Source organism: Xenopus laevis, chromosome 1L, assembly GCF_017654675.1.
Source record: "Xenopus laevis strain J_2021 chromosome 1L, Xenopus_laevis_v10.1, whole genome shotgun sequence".
NCBI classification, from domain to species: domain Eukaryota; kingdom Metazoa; phylum Chordata; class Amphibia; order Anura; family Pipidae; genus Xenopus; species Xenopus laevis.
In genome coordinates, this window is record NC_054371.1 from 4,836,327 (window position 1) to 4,855,038 (window position 18,712).

At 46.6% G+C, this 18,712-nt stretch overlaps 1 protein-coding gene and 24 non-coding genes across 25 annotated transcripts in view; 8 read left to right on the forward strand and 17 right to left on the reverse strand.

Annotated features, from left to right (window-relative positions):
• LOC121393935 (vomeronasal type-2 receptor 26-like) overlaps nucleotides 1-18,712 on the reverse strand; it is a 263,348-nt gene that overhangs the window by 134,622 nt on the left and 110,014 nt on the right. The window lies entirely within an intron of this gene.
• trnav-aac lies at nucleotides 41-113 on the reverse strand. Its single transcript has one exon. It is a non-coding gene; the product is annotated as a tRNA-Val (tRNA).
• trnae-cuc lies at nucleotides 812-883 on the reverse strand. The gene has a single exon. It is a non-coding gene; the product is annotated as a tRNA-Glu (tRNA).
• Nucleotides 1,462-1,534, reverse strand: trnav-cac. Its single transcript has one exon. It is a non-coding gene; the product is annotated as a tRNA-Val (tRNA).
• trnar-acg lies at nucleotides 1,944-2,016 on the forward strand. The gene has a single exon. It is a non-coding gene; the product is annotated as a tRNA-Arg (tRNA).
• trnar-ccu lies at nucleotides 2,492-2,564 on the forward strand. Its single transcript has one exon. It is a non-coding gene; the product is annotated as a tRNA-Arg (tRNA).
• Nucleotides 3,342-3,413, reverse strand: trnah-gug. The gene has a single exon. It is a non-coding gene; the product is annotated as a tRNA-His (tRNA).
• Nucleotides 3,881-3,953, reverse strand: trnav-aac. The gene has a single exon. It is a non-coding gene; the product is annotated as a tRNA-Val (tRNA).
• trnae-cuc lies at nucleotides 4,652-4,723 on the reverse strand. Its single transcript has one exon. It is a non-coding gene; the product is annotated as a tRNA-Glu (tRNA).
• On the reverse strand, nucleotides 5,302-5,374 carry trnav-cac. Its single transcript has one exon. It is a non-coding gene; the product is annotated as a tRNA-Val (tRNA).
• trnar-acg lies at nucleotides 5,784-5,856 on the forward strand. The gene has a single exon. It is a non-coding gene; the product is annotated as a tRNA-Arg (tRNA).
• On the forward strand, nucleotides 6,333-6,405 carry trnar-ccu. The gene has a single exon. It is a non-coding gene; the product is annotated as a tRNA-Arg (tRNA).
• Nucleotides 7,183-7,254, reverse strand: trnah-gug. Its single transcript has one exon. It is a non-coding gene; the product is annotated as a tRNA-His (tRNA).
• Nucleotides 7,722-7,794, reverse strand: trnav-aac. The gene has a single exon. It is a non-coding gene; the product is annotated as a tRNA-Val (tRNA).
• Nucleotides 8,503-8,574, reverse strand: trnae-cuc. Its single transcript has one exon. It is a non-coding gene; the product is annotated as a tRNA-Glu (tRNA).
• trnav-cac lies at nucleotides 9,157-9,229 on the reverse strand. The gene has a single exon. It is a non-coding gene; the product is annotated as a tRNA-Val (tRNA).
• Nucleotides 9,639-9,711, forward strand: trnar-acg. Its single transcript has one exon. It is a non-coding gene; the product is annotated as a tRNA-Arg (tRNA).
• On the forward strand, nucleotides 10,187-10,259 carry trnar-ccu. The gene has a single exon. It is a non-coding gene; the product is annotated as a tRNA-Arg (tRNA).
• On the reverse strand, nucleotides 11,037-11,108 carry trnah-gug. Its single transcript has one exon. It is a non-coding gene; the product is annotated as a tRNA-His (tRNA).
• Nucleotides 12,049-12,121, reverse strand: trnav-cac. Its single transcript has one exon. It is a non-coding gene; the product is annotated as a tRNA-Val (tRNA).
• On the forward strand, nucleotides 12,531-12,603 carry trnar-acg. Its single transcript has one exon. It is a non-coding gene; the product is annotated as a tRNA-Arg (tRNA).
• On the forward strand, nucleotides 13,073-13,145 carry trnar-ccu. The gene has a single exon. It is a non-coding gene; the product is annotated as a tRNA-Arg (tRNA).
• trnah-gug lies at nucleotides 13,923-13,994 on the reverse strand. The gene has a single exon. It is a non-coding gene; the product is annotated as a tRNA-His (tRNA).
• On the reverse strand, nucleotides 14,462-14,534 carry trnav-aac. Its single transcript has one exon. It is a non-coding gene; the product is annotated as a tRNA-Val (tRNA).
• trnav-cac lies at nucleotides 15,896-15,969 on the reverse strand. The gene has a single exon. It is a non-coding gene; the product is annotated as a tRNA-Val (tRNA).

Below are 18,712 nucleotides of genomic sequence, written 5' to 3' on the forward strand. Positions count from 1 at the left end.
CTATGGGAAACGAAGAAATAAAAAGGGGGCAAATGGCCAGTGTTTCTGCCCGGTTTCGAACCGGGGACCTTTCGCGTGTTAGGCGAACGTGATAACCACTACACTACAGAAACCACCTGCGGGGCTCGTCTAGGGGCCTCCGATCTGAGTCGCCGGGAAAGCCGTCCGGCCGGTGACCGCTCTGAGGCCGCCAAGCAGCGGCCCGCACTAATGAACACTAGGAGACACCGAAAAGGGTCATGGAAAAGCAGGAAAGGGCGGTGTCACAAAGGCCAAGAGAACAGAGGGACTGGAGGAGGAGAGGCTGGTCCACCGAGTCAAAAGAGCTGAGAGGTCTAGAAGTGTAAGTAGCGAGAAGTGGTTTTTGGCTTCAGCTAAGCGCTCAAGTGGTTTTGAGCTAAAGGGAAGGGCTTTGCAGCGCAATGTCCTATTTAAATGGTGTTACCTAAGCTCCTTTGCTGATTTTGGTTTCTTTGCGGCGAGATATACAAATGAAGCCACTTTGGTTTGTGCCTTTAACACAGAATAGCTGAACTCACTCGAATCATACTGTATATCCCATTTCACACAGAAAATTGTCTCACAGCATCCCATGTGAACAATGGTAGTCTTGTATTGTTCTTGGAAAGGTTAAAGGCATGACATGGCTTTAGATCAGACAGTTTCTTCAGTTTCTCTCGAGTCATGACACGTTTACCATACGAATACAAGCGCCTTCTTCCGTACAGCACTTGAGACCTTGCACCACCCGTAGTTTGGGAAAGACCTTCTCAAGCCCCAGCGTTAAAGCCACCAGTCAGAAAAGTGCATTTTCCCTGACCGGGAATCGAACCCGGGCCGCGGCGGTGAGAGCGCCGAATCCTAGCCACTAGACCACCAGGGAGGCCGACGGCGAGCTTCCTCGATGCAACTGACGGCAATCAACTCCAACGCAGAATTGTTTACGACGACGCAAAGACATTTCTTTTCTAGACGTCATATCAAAGGCTATTGTGATACTAAATTCTATAGTTAGTATAGATATGGGGAAATATAATTGATGTGAGAGCAGGGAGGGGTGTGTGTGGATGGATGGATGCGGGGGTTTTCATTTGGACGGGTTGAACTTGATTGATTGACTTTGTCTCTTTTCAACCCGATTTAACTATGTAACTATTTTGTAACCCTCCTCTTCTAAAGCGCTTCTTCTCCGTTGTGCACGTGCCCCCTTTTGCATATGGCAGCTGAGGCCTTCGCCGAGCTTTCTCCACTTTTGGCGTGGTTAATGTTTTTTGTTTGCCTGGATGCCATTCGTTTTCTTGGGATGCGTGAATGTTTTGCACTTACTCCCAAACATTGGGCTTTCCATAGTCAAATATCCGTACAAAATGTCAATTCTAAAGGAAAGTGTGCCGCGTCTCTCCCATTTCCGCTTTGGGTTGATGAATGATAAACAAGCAGCTCGCGGTATAAACGGAGCTTTGTTTCTGCCCGGTTTCGAACCGGGGACCTTTCGCGTGTGAGGCGAACGTGATAACCGCTACACTACAGAAACCCCCATGCTGTCCCCGCACGCAAGACGTTGTGTACTTTTTGCGCAACATTTTCCACAGATGTTGCCGATTATGATCGGGTTTATTTTCTGAAATTGTTTTTAATGCTCTGTGTAATACCGGTCCAGAGCTATAAACAAGGATGTCTGACTTGTAAAAGCCCTTCAAGTCTTAGGAAGGCATTTAAAACACCTCACCGTACAAATCGAAGGAACCCAGGACGAGTCCAACAAGCTATTTCCCAAGATCCCTTAGGTTGAGAGCAGAATGCAACTCCTCCCTTCATTTGTTCCAGGGATGAATTCGGGGACGTGAAGTCTCTCTCCTTACCATATTGGCGGGCGGTACGCAGAGTCTCTGGGATTCACAGGAACTTCCGAGAGATCTGTTTTCCAGCCGCTGATTGACGGGGGGCCAGTGGCGCAATGGATAACGCGTCTGACTACGGATCAGAAGATTGTAGGTTCGACTCCTGCCTGGCTCGACATGCCTTTAAATTAATTTTCAATCGACTTTAAAAGGGACGTTGAAATTTGATTTCCATTTATAATTGATCATCGAATTTCAGTGCACCAGCACCACGTGAAACTGATGGATGCGTCCTGCTGCCTTCTGCCGGCATGCAAGAAACGTCCCCGTCGCTCATGCCTATCGGTTTTTGCCTTTCTCTTCTTTTCTTTTTTGTTTTTTTGCAGGTTTACGTTGGTGAAGCCTTTGCAAGAAAACAAAGCCACGCCGGGGCAAAAATGTCCTTGGCTTCATCGGTCATCATGTAGGATGTATGAATGCATGATGACTTTTTGGCTATAAAACCATAATAATATCTGTGCGTTTCAAGGGTTGCCAGTCTGCATTCGGTTAAATAAAGAGGGTGCAACTTTGCCCACCAAAACCCATGCAACTGATTTGCTATGAATGCAAACAGCACTAAAAGAAACTTTGCCAAGGGTTCAACCTGTGCCCCAGTGGCCTAATGGATAAGGCACTGGCCTCCTAAGCCAGGGATTGTGGGTTCAAGTCCCATCTGGGGTGCTCGCGGTGTGACTTTCTTGAAAGAGACTTTGACGCAGCTAGGACCAGTAACTCTGCTGGCTCTCGGGTCCATGCAGGAGAATTTGGCAAGAAAGCCTTTCAATTAGCTGGATGTTGTGTCAGCAGGTCCGGAAGAAAACCCGTTCCCTGATTAGCAATCATACAGCGGTACGATGAGTTGTGTTAGGAACGCCAAGAACACAAGCCGACCGCTGGAAGTAGCGTCCAGCAATAAGAGTAGACGGGTGGACAGTGGACCGGTACCGCTTGTTACTCGTTGAAGCGCCTCAAGTACATCTGTTGGACAGATATCAGAACTGCGTTGGAGGAACCTTTTAGCAGACCGCTTTTTGGCTCAGGAATGCCCTTCTCTCCCTTAAATTGTTTTCTCCCAGGCAAGGCCATAAAAGAATTGGTTAGCACCCATTGATAGGGAAGGAGAGGAAGGGGCGACGAGTGTGAATATTTGGGGTAACCTTTTGCTGCCATAAATGTAAAGCTTGCAAATTTCTTCAACAAGGGAGCAGAGTGAAATGTTTTCAAAGCCATGTGGTTTTCATACCAAAATCCTTGATCAGATGGAGATTCCAAATGAATTTGTGTCATACAATTCAAGTGTAATGCGTAAAGCCAGCTAAAGAGGAGATGGCCGACAGGAAGCTACGGCTACCTATTCATTTTGCAAGGGCGCGCCATTTCAAAGTGAGGAAGAAGAGTCGTTTTCAAATTTCCGTTTGAGTGCTAGAAAAGGGTCAAGTTTAAACAAGGGTAAAAAGTTGCCGTGACCCGGATTCGAACCGGGGTTGCTGCGGCCACAACGCAGAGTACTAACCACTATACGATCACGGCATGCTGCGGGCCAGGACTGCGTTGGCCTGCTTTGGGAGTGGCGGCTGCTCTGTCCACGTTGCTTGTGTTGATTTCCTCAGCACAATTGTAGTTGGCATTCATTTTCCCTTTCGACCCATTTTACCGACTCAGCATTCCAGATGACCCACGGCAAGCCTCTCTTGAAAAACCTTTGGCCCTTGTCCGACTTTCTTTGCAAAGAAAGAACACTGACTCCCATAATGCCTTTGGCTTTCCCATTTACAATTTCTTCTTTTCAAAATGCAGTTTAATCGTAAGGAGGCGAACCTAAAACCTCCCGATCCACAGTTAAAATTCATGATAACCCACACACTCACTTCATTTGCCTGGGTTTTTGTTTTTTTCCAATCGTTCAACTGGCTTAGAATGCTTTTTATTTGTAAATACATTCCTGCGAGAGAGAGCACTATGGGAAACGAAGAAATAAAAAGGGGGCAAATGGCCAGTGTTTCTGCCCGGTTTCGAACCGGGGACCTTTCGCGTGTTAGGCGAACGTGATAACCACTACACTACAGAAACCACCTGCGGGGCTCGTCTAGGGGCCTCCGATCTGAGTCGCCGGGAAAGCCGTCCGGCCGGTGACCGCTCTGAGGCCGCCAAGCAGCGGCCCGCACTAATGAACACTAGGAGACACCGAAAAGGGTCATGGAAAAGCAGGAAAGGGCGGTGTCACAAAGGCCAAGAGAACAGAGGGACTGGAGGAGGAGAGGCTGGTCCACCGAGTCAAAAGAGCTGAGAGGTCTAGAAGTGTAAGTAGCGAGAAGTGGTTTTTGGCTTCAGCTAAGCGCTCAAGTGGTTTTGAGCTAAAGGGAAGGGCTTTGCAGCGCAATGTCCTATTTAAATGGTGTTACCTAAGCTCCTTTGCTGATTTTGGTTTCTTTGCGGCGAGATATACAAATGAAGCCACTTTGGTTTGTGCCTTTAACACAGAATAGCTGAACTCACTCGAATCATACTGTATATCCCATTTCACACAGAAAATTGTCTCACAGCATCCCATGTGAACAATGGTAGTCTTGTATTGTTCTTGGAAAGGTTAAAGGCATGACATGGCTTTAGATCAGACAGTTTCTTCAGTTTCTCTCGAGTCATGACACGTTTACCATACGAATACAAGCGCCTTCTTCCGTACAGCACTTGAGACCTTGCACCACCCGTAGTTTGGGAAAGACCTTCTCAAGCCCCAGCGTTAAAGCCACCAGTCAGAAAAGTGCATTTTCCCTGACCGGGAATCGAACCCGGGCCGCGGCGGTGAGAGCGCCGAATCCTAGCCACTAGACCACCAGGGAGGCCGACGGCGAGCTTCCTCGATGCAACTGACGGCAATCAACTCCAACGCAGAATTGTTTACGACGACGCAAAGACATTTCTTTTCTAGACGTCATATCAAAGGCTATTGTGATACTAAATTCTATAGTTAGTATAGATATGGGGAAATATAATTGATGTGAGAGCAGGGAGGGGTGTGTGTGGATGGATGGATGCGGGGGTTTTCATTTGGACGGGTTGAACTTGATTGATTGACTTTGTCTCTTTTCAACCCGATTTAACTATGTAACTATTTTGTAACCCTCCTCTTCTAAAGCGCTTCTTCTCCGTTGTGCACGTGCCCCCTTTTGCATATGGCAGCTGAGGCCTTCGCCGAGCTTTCTCCACTTTTGGCGTGGTTAATGTTTTTTGTTTGCCTGGATGCCATTCGTTTTCTTGGGATGCGTGAATGTTTTGCACTTACTCCCAAACATTGGGCTTTCCATAGTCAAATATCCGTACAAAATGTCAATTCTAAAGGAAAGTGTGCCGCGTCTCTCCCATTTCCGCTTTGGGTTGATGAATGATAAACAAGCAGCTCGCGGTATAAACGGAGCTTTGTTTCTGCCCGGTTTCGAACCGGGGACCTTTCGCGTGTGAGGCGAACGTGATAACCGCTACACTACAGAAACCCCCATGCTGTCCCCGCACGCAAGACGTTGTGTACTTTTTGCGCAACATTTTCCACAGATGTTGCCGATTATGATCGGGTTTATTTTCTGAAATTGTTTTTAATGCTCTGTGTAATACCGGTCCAGAGCTATAAACAAGGATGTCTGACTTGTAAAAGCCCTTCAAGTCTTAGGAAGGCATTTAAAACACCTCACCGTACAAATCGAAGGAACCCAGGACGAGTCCAACAAGCTATTTCCCAAGATCCCTTAGGTTGAGAGCAGAATGCAACTCCTCCCTTCATTTGTTCCAGGGATGAATTCGGGGACGTGAAGTCTCTCTCCTTACCATATTGGCGGGCGGTACGCAGAGTCTCTGGGATTCACAGGAACTTCCGAGAGATCTGTTTTCCAGCCGCTGATTGACGGGGGGCCAGTGGCGCAATGGATAACGCGTCTGACTACGGATCAGAAGAGTGTAGGTTCGACTCCTGCCTGGCTCGACATGCCTTTAAATTAATTTTCAATCGACTTTAAAAGGGACGTTGAAATTTGATTTCCATTTATAATTGATCATCGAATTTCAGTGCACCAGCACCACGTGAAACTGATGGATGCGTCCTGCTGCCTTCTGCCGGCATGCAAGAAACGTCCCCGTCGCTCATGCCTATCGGTTTTTGCCTTTCTCTTCTTTTCTTTTTTTGTTTTTTTGCAGGTTTACGTTGGTGAAGCCTTTGCAAGAAAACAAAGCCACGCCGGGGCAAAAATGTCCTTGGCTTCATCGGTCATCATGTAGGATGTATGAATGCATGATGACTTTTTGGCTATAAAACCATAATAATATCTGTGCGTTTCAAGGTTTGCCAGTCTGCATTCGGTTAAATAAAGAGGGTGCAACTTTGCCCACCAAAACCCATGCAACTGATTTGCTATGAATGCAAACAGCACTAAAAGAAACTTTGCCAAGGGTCCATCCTGTGCCCCAGTGGCCTAATGGATAAGGCACTGGCCTCCTAAGCCAGGGATTGTGGGTTCAAGTCCCATCTGGGGTGCTCGCGGTGTGACTTTCTTGAAAGAGACTTTGACGCAGCTAGGACCAGTAACTCTGCTGGCTCTCGGGTCCATGCAGGAGAATTTGGCAAGAAAGCCTTTCAATTAGCTGGATGTTGTGTCAGCAGGTCCGGAAGAAAACCCGTTCCCTGATTAGCAATCATACAGCGGTACGATGAGTTGTGTTAGGAACGCCAAAAACACAAGCCGACCGCTGGAAGTAGCGTCCAGCAATAAGAGTAGACGGGTCGACAGTGGACCGGTACCGCTTGTTACTCGTTGAAGCGCCTCAAGTACATCTGTTGGACAGATATCAGAACTGCGTTGGAGGAACCTTTTAGCAGACCGCTTTTTGGCTCAGGAATGCCCTTCTCTCCCTTAAATTGTTTTCTCCCAGGCAAGGCCATAAAAGAATTGGTTAGCACCCATTTATAGGGAAGGAGAGGAAGGGGCGATGAGTGTGAATATTTGGGGTAACCTTTTGCTGCCATAAATGTAAAGCTTGCAAATTTCTTCAACAAGGGAGCAGAGTGAAATGTTTTCAAAGCCATGTGGTTTTCATACCAAAATCCTTGATCAGATGGAGATTCCAAATGAATTTGTGTCATACAATTCAAGTGTAATGCGTAAAGCCAGCTAAAGAGGAGATGGCCGACAGGAAGCTACGGCTACCTATTCATTTTGCAAGGGCGCGCCATTTCAAAGTGAGGAAGAAGAGTCGTTTTCAAATTTCCGTTTGAGTGCTAGAAAAGGGTCAAGTTTAAACAAGGGTAAAAAGTTGCCGTGACCCGGATTCGAACCGGGGTTGCTGCGGCCACAACGCAGAGTACTAACCACTATACGATCACGGCATGCTGCGGGCCAGGACTGCGTTGGCCTGCTTTGGGAGTGGCGGCTGCTCTGTCCACGTTGCTTGTGTTGATTTCCTCAGCACAATTGTAGTTGGCATTCATTTTCCCTTTCGACCCATTTTACCGACTCAGCATTCCAGATGACCCACGGCAAGCCTCTCTTGAAAAACCTTTGGCCCTTGTCCGACTTTCTTTGCAAAGAAGGAACACTGACTCCCATAATGCCTTTGGCTTTCCCATTTACAATTTCTTCTTTTCAAAATGCAGTTTAATCGTAAGGAGGCGAACCTAAAACCTCCCGATCCACAGTTAAAATTCATGATAACCCACACACTCACTTCATTTGCCTGGGTTTTTGTTTTTTTCCAATCGTTCAACTGGCTTAGAATGCTTTTTATTTGTAAATACATTCCTGCGAGAGAGAGCACTATGGGAAACGAAGAAATAAAAAGGGGGCGAATCGCTAGTGTTTCTGCCCGGTTTCGAACCGGGGACCTTTCGCGTGTTAGGCGAACGTGATAACCACTACACTACAGAAACCACCTGCGGGGCTCGTCTAGGGGCCTCCGATCTGAGTCGCCGGGAAAGCCGTCCGGCCGGTGACCGCTCTGAGGCCGCCAAGCAGCGGCCCGCACTAATGAACACTAGGAGACACCGAAAAGGGTCATGGAAAAGCAGGAAAGGGCGGTGTCACAAAGGCCAAGAGAACAGAGGGACTGGAGGAGGAGAGGCTGGTCCACCGAGTCAAAAGAGCTGAGAGGTCTAGAAGTGTAAGTAGCGAGAAGTGGTTTTTGGCTTCAGCTAAGCGCTCAAGTGGTTTTGAGCTAAAGGGAAGCAGAGGGGAGGGCTTTGCAGCGCAATGTCCTATTTAAATGGTGTTACCTAAGCTCCTTTGCTGATTTTGGTTTCTTTGCGGCGAGATATACAAATGAAGCCACTTTGGTTTGTGCCTTTAACACAGAATAGCTGAACTCACTCGAATCATACTGTATATCCCATTTCACACAGAAAATTGTCTCACGGCATCCCATGTGAACAATGGTAGTCTTGTATTGTTCTTGGAAAGGTTAAAGGCATGACATGGCTTTAGATCAGACAGTTTCTTCAGTTTCTCTCGAGTCATGACACGTTTACCATACGAATACAAGCGCCTTCTTCCGTACAGCACTTGAGACCTTGCACCACCCGTAGTTTGGGAAAGACCTTCTCAAGCCCCAGCGTTAAATCCACCAGTCAGAAAAGTGCATTTTCCCTGACCGGGAATCGAACCCGGGCCGCGGCGGTGAGAGCGCCGAATCCTAGCCACTAGACCACCAGGGAGGCCGACGGCAAGCTTCCTCGATGCAACTGACGGCAATCAACTCCAACGCAGAATTCTTTACGACGACGCAAAGACATTTCTTTTCTAGACGTCATATCAAAGGCTATTGTGATACTAAATTCTATAGTTAGTATAGATATGGGGAAATATAATTGATGTGAGAGCAGGGAGGGGTGTGTGTGGATGGATGGATGGATGCGGGGGTTTTCATTTGGACGGGTTGAACTTGATTGATTGACTTTGTCTCTTTTCAACCCGATTTAACTATGTAACTATTTTGTAACCCTCCTCTTCTAAAGCGCTTCTTCTCCGTTGTGCACGTGCCCCCTTTTGCATATGGCAGCTGAGGCCTTCGCCGAGCTTTCTCCACTTTTGGCGTGGTTAATGTTTTTTGTTTGCCTGGATGCCATTCGTTTTCTTGGGATGCGTGAATGTTTTGCACTTACTCCCAAACATTGGGCTTTCCATAGTCAAATATCCGTACAAAATGTCAATTCTAAAGGAAAGTGTGCCGCGTCTCTCCCATTTCGGCTTTGGGTTGATGAATGATAAACAAGCAGCTCGCGGTATAAACGGAGCTTTGTTTCTGCCCGGTTTCGAACCGGGGACCTTTCGCGTGTGAGGCGAACGTGATAACCGCTACACTACAGAAACTCCCGTGCTGTTCCCGCACGCAAGACGTTGTGTACTTTTTGCGCAACATTTTCCACAGATGTTGCCGATTATGATCGGGTTTATTTTCTGAAATTGTTTTTAATGCTCTGTGTAATACCGGTCCAGAGCTATAAACAAGGATGTCTGACTTGTAAAAGCCCTTCAAGTCTTAGGAAGGCATTTAAAACACCTCACCGTACAAATCGAAGGAACCCAGGACGAGTCCAACAAGCTATTTCCCAAGATCCCTTAGGTTGAGAGCAGAATGCAACTCCTCCCTTCATTTGTTCCAGGGATGAATTCGGGGACGTGAAGTCTCTCTCCTTACCATATTGGCGGGCGGTACGCAGAGTCTCTGGGATTCACAGGAACTTCCGAGAGATCTGTTTTCCAGCCGCAGACTGATGGGGGGCCAGTGGCGCAATGGATAACGCGTCTGACTACGGATCAGAAGAGTGTAGGTTCGACTCCTGCCTGGCTCGACATGCCTTTAAATTAATTTTCAATCGACTTTAAAAGGGACGTTGAAATTTGATTTCCATTTATAATTGATCATCGAATTTCAGTGCACCAGCACCACGTGAAACTGATGGATGCGTCCTGCTGCCTTCTGCCGGCATGCAAGAAACGTCCCCGTCGCTCATGCCTATCGGTTTTTGACTTTCTCTTCTTTTCTTTTTTTGGTTTTTTGCAGGTTTACGTTGGTGAAGCCTTTGCAAGAAAACAAAGCCACGCCGGGGCAAAAATGTCCTTGGCTTCATCGGTCATCATGTAGGATGTATGAATGCATGATGACTTTTTGGCTATAAAACCATAATAATATCTGTGCGTTTCAAGGTTTGCCAGTCTGCATTCGGTTAAATAAAGAGGGTGCAACTTTGCCCACCAAAACCCATGCAACTGATTTGCTATGAATGCAAACAGCACTAAAAGAAACTTTGCCAAGGGCCATCCTGTGCCCCAGTGGCCTAATGGATAAGGCACTGGCCTCCTAAGCCAGGGATTGTGGGTTCAAGTCCCATCTGGGGTGCTCGCGGTGTGACTTTCTTGAAAGAGACTTTGACGCAGCTAGGACCAGTAACTCTGCTGGCTCTCGAGTCCATGCAGGAGAATTTGGCAAGAAAGCCTTTCAATTAGCTGGATGTTGTGTCAGCAGGTCCGGAAGAAAACCCGTTCCCTGATTAGCAATCATACAGCGGTACGATGAGTTGTGTTAGGAACGCCAAAAACACAAGCCGACCGCTGGAAGTAGCGTCCAGCAATAAGAGTAGACGGGTCGACAGTGGACCGGTACCGCTTGTTACTCGTTGAAGCGCCTCAAGTACATCTGTTGGACAGATATCAGAACTGCGTTGGAGGAACCTTTTAGCAGACCGCTTTTTGGCTCAGGAATGCCCTTCTCTCCCTTAAATTGTTTTCTCCCAGGCAAAGCCATAAAAGAATTGGTTAGCACCCATTTATAGGGAAGGAGAGGAAGGGGCGATGAGTGTGAATATTTGGGGTAACCTTTTGCTGCCATAAATGTAAAGCTTGCAAATTTCTTCAACAAGGGAGCAGAGTGAAATGTTTTCAAAGCCATGTGGTTTTCATACCAAAATCCTTGATCAGATGGAGATTCCAAATGAATTTGTGTCATACAATTCAAGTGTAATGCGTAAAGCCAGCTAAAGAGGAGATGGCCGACAGGAAGCTACAGCTACCTATTCATTTTGCAAGGGCGCGCCATTTCAAAGTGAGGAAGTAGAGTCGTTTTCAAATTTCCGTTTGAGTGCTAGAAAAGGGTCAAGTTTAAACAAGGGTAAAAAGTTGCCGTGACCCGGATTCGAACCGGGGTTGCTGCGGCCACAACGCAGAGTACTAACCACTATACGATCACGGCATGCTGCGGGCCAGGACTGCGTTGGCCTGCTTTGGGAGTGGCGGCTGCTCTGTCCACGTTGCTTGTGTTGATTTCCTCAGCACAATTGTAGTTGGCATTCATTTTCCCTTTCGACCCATTTTACCGACTCAGCATTCCAGATGACCCACGGCAAGCCTCTCTTGAAAAACCTTTGGCCCTTGTCCGACTTTCTTTGCAAAGAAGGAACACTGACTCCCATAATGCCTTTGGCTTTCCCATTTACAATTTCTTCTTTTCAAAATGCAGTTTAATCGTAAGGAGGCGAACCTAAAACCTCCCGATCCACAGTTAAAATTCATGATAACCCACACACTCACTTCATTTGCCTGGGTTTTTGTTTTTTTTCCAATCGTTCAAACTGGCTTAGAATGCTTTTTTATTTGTAAATACATTCCTGCGAGAGAGAGCACTATGGGAAAAACGAAGAAAATTAAACGACGACGCAATCACTTGTGTTTTCTAGCGTCATTTGAACCGGGACCTTTCCTGTGAGGCGACTTAACACTACACTAAGAAGACCACTGGGGTTCTAGGGCCCCGATGTGAGTCGCAGGGAAAGCCGTCGGGTGGACGCTCTGAGGCGGCCAAGCACGGCCCGCACTGAGATGAACACTAGAGACCCGAAAATCATGGAACTAAGCAGAAACCCTCCTCTTCTAAAGCGCCTCCGTGCATATGGCAGCTGAGGCCTTCGCCGAGCTTTCTCCACTTTTGGCGTGGTTAATGTTTTTTGTTTGCCTGGATGCCATTCGTTTTCTTGGGATGCGTGAATGTTTTGCACTTACTCCCAAACATTGGGCTTTCCATAGTCAAATATCCGTACAAAATGTCAATTCTAAGGAAAGTGTGCCGCGTCTCTCCCATTTCGGCTTTGGGTTGATGAATGATAAACAAGCAGCTCGCGGTATAAACGGAGCTTTGTTTCTGCCCGGTTTCGAACCGGGGACCTTTCGCGTGTGAGGCGAACGTGATAACCGCTACACTACAGAAACTCCCGTGCTGTTCACGCACGCAAGACGTTGTGTACTTTTTGCGCAACATTTTCCACAGATGTTGCCGATTATGATCGGGTTTATTTTCTGAAATTGTTTTTAATGCTCTGTGTAATACCGGTCCAGAGCTATAAACAAGGATGTCTGACTTGTAAAAGCCCTTCAAGTCTTAGGAAGGCATTTAAAACACCTCACCGTACAAATCGAAGGAACCCAGGACGAGTCCAACAAGCTATTTCCCAAGATCCCTTAGGTTGAGAGCAGAATGCAACTCCTCCCTTCATTTGTTCCAGGGATGAATTCGGGGACGTGAAGTCTCTCTCCTTACCATATTGGCGGGCGGTACGCAGAGTCTCTGGGATTCACAGGAACTTCCGAGAGATCTGTTTTCCAGCCGCAGACTGATGGGGGGCCAGTGGCGCAATGGATAACGCGTCTGACTACGGATCAGAAGAGTGTAGGTTCGACTCCTGCCTGGCTCGACATGCCTTTAAATTAATTTTCAATCGACTTTAAAAGGGACGTTGAAATTTGATTTCCATTTATAATTGATCATCGAATTTCAGTGCACCAGCACCACGTGAAACTGATGGATGCGTCCTGCTGCCTTCTGCCGGCATGCAAGAAACGTCCCCGTCGCTCATGCCTATCGGTTTTTGACTTTCTCTTCTTTTCTTTTTTTTGGTTTTTTGCAGGTTTACGTTGGTGAAGCCTTTGCAAGAAAACAAAGCCACGCCGGGGCAAAAATGTCCTTGGCTTCATCGGTCATCATGTAGGATGTATGAATGCATGATGACTTTTTGGCTATAAAACCATAATAATATCTGTGCGTTTCAAGGGTTGCCAGTCTGCATTCGGTTAAATAAAGAGGGTGCAACTTTGCCCACCAAAACCCATGCAACTGATTTGCTATGAATGCAAACAGCACTAAAAGAAACTTTGCCATCCTGTGCCCCAGTGGCCTAATGGATAAGGCACTGGCCTCCTAAGCCAGGGATTGTGGGTTCAAGTCCCATCTGGGGTGCTCGCGGTGTGACTTTCTTGAAAGAGACTTTGACGCAGCTAGGACCAGTAACTCTGCTGGCTCTCGAGTCCATGCAGGAGAATTTGGCAAGAAAGCCTTTCAATTAGCTGGATGTTGTGTCAGCAGGTCCGGAAGAAATCCCGTTCCCTGATTAGCAATCATACAGCGGTACGATGAGTTGTGTTAGGAACGCCAAAAACACAAGCCGACCGCTGGAAGTAGCGTCCAGCAATAAGAGTAGACGGGTCGACAGTGGACCGGTACCGCTTGTTACTCGTTGAAGCGCCTCAAGTACATCTGTTGGACAGATATCAGAACTGCGTTGGAGGAACCTTTTAGCAGACCGCTTTTTGGCTCAGGAATGCCCTTCTCTCCCTTAAATTGTTTTCTCCCAGGCAAAGCCATAAAAGAATTGGTTAGCACCCATTTATAGGGAAGGAGAGGAAGGGGCGATGAGTGTGAATATTTGGGGTAACCTTTTGCTGCCATAAATGTAAAGCTTGCAAATTTCTTCAACAAGGGAGCAGAGTGAAATGTTTTCAAAGCCATGTGGTTTTCATACCAAAATCCTTGATCAGATGGAGATTCCAAATTAATTTGTGTCATACAATTCAAGTGTAATGCGTAAAGCCAGCTAAAGAGGAGATGGCCGACAGGAAGCTACAGCTACCTATTCATTTTGCAAGGGCGCGCCATTTCAAAGTGAGGAAGTAGAGTCGTTTTCAAATTTCCGTTTGAGTGCTAGAAAAGGGTCAAGTTTAAACAAGGGTAAAAAGTTGCCGTGACCCGGATTCGAACCGGGGTTGCTGCGGCCACAACGCAGAGTACTAACCACTATACGATCACGGCATGCTGCGGGCCAGGACTGCGTTGGCCTGCTTTGGGAGTGGCGGCTGCTCTGTCCACGTTGCTTGTGTTGATTTCCTCAGCACAATTGTAGTTGGCATTCATTTTCCCTTTCGACCCATTTTACCGACTCAGCATTCCAGATGACCCACGGCAAGCCTCTCTTGAAAAACCTTTGGCCCTTGTCCGACTTTCTTTGCAAAGAAGGAACACTGACTCCCATAATGCCTTTGGCTTTCCCATTTACAATTTCTTCTTTTCAAAATGCAGTTTAATCGTAAGGAGGCGAACCTAAAACCTCCCGATCCACAGTTAAAATTCATGATAACCCACATACTCACTTCATTTGCCTGGGTTTTTGTTTTTTTCCAATCGTTCAACTGGCTTAGAATGCTTTTTATTTGTAAATACATTCCTGCGAGAGAAAGCACTATGGGAAACGAAGAAATAAAAAGGGGGCGAATCGCTAGTGTTTCTGCCCGGTTTCGAACCGGGGACCTTTCGCGTGTTAGGCGAACGTGATAACCACTACACTACAGAAACCACCTGCGGGGCTCGTCTAGGGGCCTCCGATCTGAGTCGCCGGGAAAGCCGTCCGGCCGGTGACCGCTCTGAGGCCGCCAAGCAGCGGCCCGCACTAATGAACACTAGGAGACACCGAAAAGGGTCATGGAAAAGCAGGAAAGGGCGGTGTCACAAAGGCCAAGAGAACAGAGGGACTGGAGGAGGAGAGGCTGGTCCACCGAGTCAAAAGAGCTGAGAGGTCTAGAAGTGTAAGTAGCGAGAAGTGGTTTTTGGCTTCAGCTAAGCGCTCAAGTGGTTTTGAGCTAAAGGGAAGCAGAGGGGAGGGCTTTGCAGCGCAATGTCCTATTTAAATGGTGTTACCTAAGCTCCTTTGCTGATTTTGGTTTCTTTGCGGCGAGATATACAAATGAAGCCACTTTGGTTTGTGCCTTTAACACAGAATAGCTGAACTCACTCGAATCATACTGTATATCCCATTTCACACAGAAAATTGTCTCACGGCATCCCATGTGAACAATGGTAGTCTTGTATTGTTCTTGGAAAGGTTAAAGGCATGACATGGCTTTAGATCAGACAGTTTCTTCAGTTTCTCTCGAGTCATGACACGTTTACCATACGAATACAAGCGCCTTCTTCCATACAGCACTTGAGACCTTGCACCACCCGTAGTTTGGGAAAGACCTTCTCAAGCCCCAGCGTTAAATCCACCAGTCAGAAAAGTGCATTTTCCTGACCGGGAATCGAACCCGGCCCGCGGCGGTGAGAGCGCCGAATCCTAGCCACTAGACCACCAGGGTGGCCGATGGCGAGCTTCCTCAATGCAACTGACGGCAATCAACTCCAACGCAGAATTGTTTACGACGACGCAAAGACATTTCTTTTCTAGACGTCATATCAAAGGCTATTGTGATACTAAATTCTATAGTTAGTATAGATATGGGGAAATATAATTGATGTGAGAGCAGGGAGGGGTGTGTGTGGATGGATGGATGGATGCGGGGGTTTTCATTTGGACGGGTTGAACTTGATTGATTGACTTTGTCTCTTTTCAACCCGATTTAACTATGTAACTATTTTGTAACCCTCCTCTTCTAAAGCGCTTCTTCTCCGTTGTGCACGTGCCCCCTTTTGCATATGGCAGCTGAGGCCTTCGCCGAGCTTTCTCCACTTTTGGCGTGGTTAATGTTTTTTGTTTGCCTGGATGCCATTCATTTTCTTGGGATGCGTGAATGTTTTGCACTTACTCCCAAACATTGGGCTTTCCATAGTCAAATATCCGTACAAAATGTCAATTCTAAAGGAAAGTGTGCCGCGTCTCTCCTATTTCCGCTTTGGGTTGATGAATGATAAACAAGCAGCTCGCGGTATAAACGGAGCTTTGTTTCTGCCCGGTTTCGAACCCGGGGACCTTTCGCGTGTGAGGCGAACGTGATAACCGCTACACTACAGAAACTCCCGTGCTGTCCCCGCACGCAAGACGTTGTGTACTTTTTGCGCAACATTTTCCACAGATGTTGCCGATTATGATCGGGTTTATTTTCTGAAATTGTTTTTAATGCTCTGTGTAATACCGGTCCAGAGCTATAAACAAGGATGTCTGACTTGTAAAATCCCTTCAAGTCTTAGGAAGGCATTTAAAACACCTCACCGTACAAATCGAAGGAACCCAGGACGAGTCCAACAAGCTATTTCCCAAGATCCCTTAGGTTGAGAGCAGAATGCAACTCCTCCCTTCATTTGTTCCAGGGATGAATTCGGGGACGTGAAGTCTATCTCCTTACCATATTGGCGGGCGGTACGCAGAGTCTCTGGGATTCACAGGAACTTCCGAGAGATCTGTTTTCCAGCCGCAGATTGACGGGGGGCCAGTGGCGCAATGGATAATGCGTCTGACTACGGATCAGAAGAGTGTAGGTTTGACTCCTGCCTGGCTCGACATACCTTTAAATTAATTTTCAATCGACTTTAAAAGGGACGTTGAAATTTGATTTCCATTTATAATTGATCATCGAATTTCAGTGCACCAGCACCACGTGAAACTGATGGATGCGTCCTGCTGCCTTCTGCCGGCATGCAAGAAACGTCCCCGTCGCTCATGCCTATCGGTTTTTGCCTTTCTCTTCTTTTCTTTTTTGGTTTTTTGCAGGTTTACGTTGGTGAAGCCTTTGCAAGAAAACAAAGCCACGCCGCGGCAAGAATGTCCTTGGCTTCATCGGTCATCATGTAGGATGTATGAATGCATGATGACTTTTTGGCTATAAAACCATAATAATATCTGTGCGTTTCAAGGGTTGCCAGTCTGCATTCGGTTAAATAAAGAGGGTGCAACTTTGCCCACCAAAACCCATGCAACTGATTTGCTATGAATGCAAACAGCACTAAAAGAAACTTTGCCAAGGTCCTGTCCTGTGCCCCAGTGGCCTAATAGATAAGGCACTGGCCTCCTAAGCCAGGCATTGTGGGTTCAAGTCCCATCTGGGTTGCTTGAGGTGTGACTTTCTTGAAAGACACTTTGACGCAGCTAGGCCCAGTAATTCTGCTTGCTCTCGGGTCCATGCAGGAGAAATGCAAGAAAGGCTTTCAATTAGCTCGATGTTGTGTCAGCAGGTCCGGAAGAAAACCCGTTCCGTGATTAGAAATCATACAGCGGTACGATGAGGTGAGTTAGGAACGCCAAGAACACAAGCCGACCACTGGAAGTAGCGTCCAGCAATAAGAGCAGACGGGTCGACAGTGGACCGTTACCGCTTGTTACTCTTTGAAGCGCCTCAAGAACATCTGTTGGACAGAAATCAGAACTGCATTGGAGGATCCTTTCAGCAGACCGCTTTTTGGCTAAGGAATGCCCTTCTCTCCCTTAAATTGTTTTCTCCCAGTGAAGGCCATAAAAGAATTGGTTAGAACCCATTTATAGGGAAGGAGAGGAAGGGGCGAGGCGTGTGAATATTTGGGGTAACCTTTTGCTGCCATAAATGTAAAGCTTGCAAATTTCTTCAACAAGGGAGCAGAGTGAAATGTTTTCAAACCAATGAAAGAATTTCAAAACAACTCAGATGCAGTTGAACTGATCAGTTTTAATTAAGTGGGTTGATCAAAAAGATTACATAAAAATGTAAGGAACTAAAGCCTTTTTTTAACACAATCACTTAATTTCAAGGGCTCAAAAGTAAGGATGCCCTTAATCCACTTTTGTGGATTCAGCCGAATACCGAACCAAATCCAAATCTGCATATGCAAATTAGGGGTGGGAAGGGGAAAACATTTTTTACTTCCTCGTTTTGTGACAAAAATTCATGCGATTTCCCTCCCCATCCCTAATTAGCATATTCAAATTAGGATTCAGATTAATTTCGGCCGGACAGGAGGATTTGGCTGAATTTGAATCTTGCTGAAAAAGCCAGAATCCCAAACCGAATCCTGGATTCGGTGCATCCCTACTCAAAAGTAATTGGTGTGGGCATTTCCTTTGTTATGTCATTATTAATGAAACAGATAAAAGCCCTGGAGTTGATTTGAGGGGGGTGCTTGTATGTGGAACAGACAACATGAGGACAAATGAGCTAGCTCTCCATGCAGGTGAAACAAGCCATCTTTAAGATGCAAAAACAGAAACAAACATCTGAGAAATTGCTACAATATTAGGAGTGGGAAAACCTACAGTTTGGTACATCCTGAGAAAGAAAGAAAACATTGGTGAACTCAGCAACGCAAAAATACCTGGACATCCACAGAAGACAACAGTGGTGGATGATCACAGAATCATTTCCATGGTGAAGAGAAACCCCTTCACAACAGTCAAACAAGTGAGTAACCCTATTCAGGAGGTAGAGTATCCATATCCAAGTTTAGCATAAAGAGAAGACTGCATGAAAATAAATACATAGGTATAGGGATGGGCGAATTTTTTCGCCTTGTTTCTCTGCGGAATTGATGCCCATAGACTTGTATGGCATTGTGCGACAAAAAAAGACGCGCGTCAAAAAAAAATTCATTTTTTTTTTGGCGTCATTTCGCCGGCTGTGAATTTTTGGTGAAACAAAACGGGTCAAAGTTGCCCATCCCTACATAGGTACCAACGACAAGGTTAGAGGAGAGGGGGAAGTCCTCAAGTATGATTTTTTAAAATCTCGGTGTAGTTGAGGACTTCCAAGATATTACCTGTGCCATAAACAATGTTAAGATGACAGCGGGAGCTT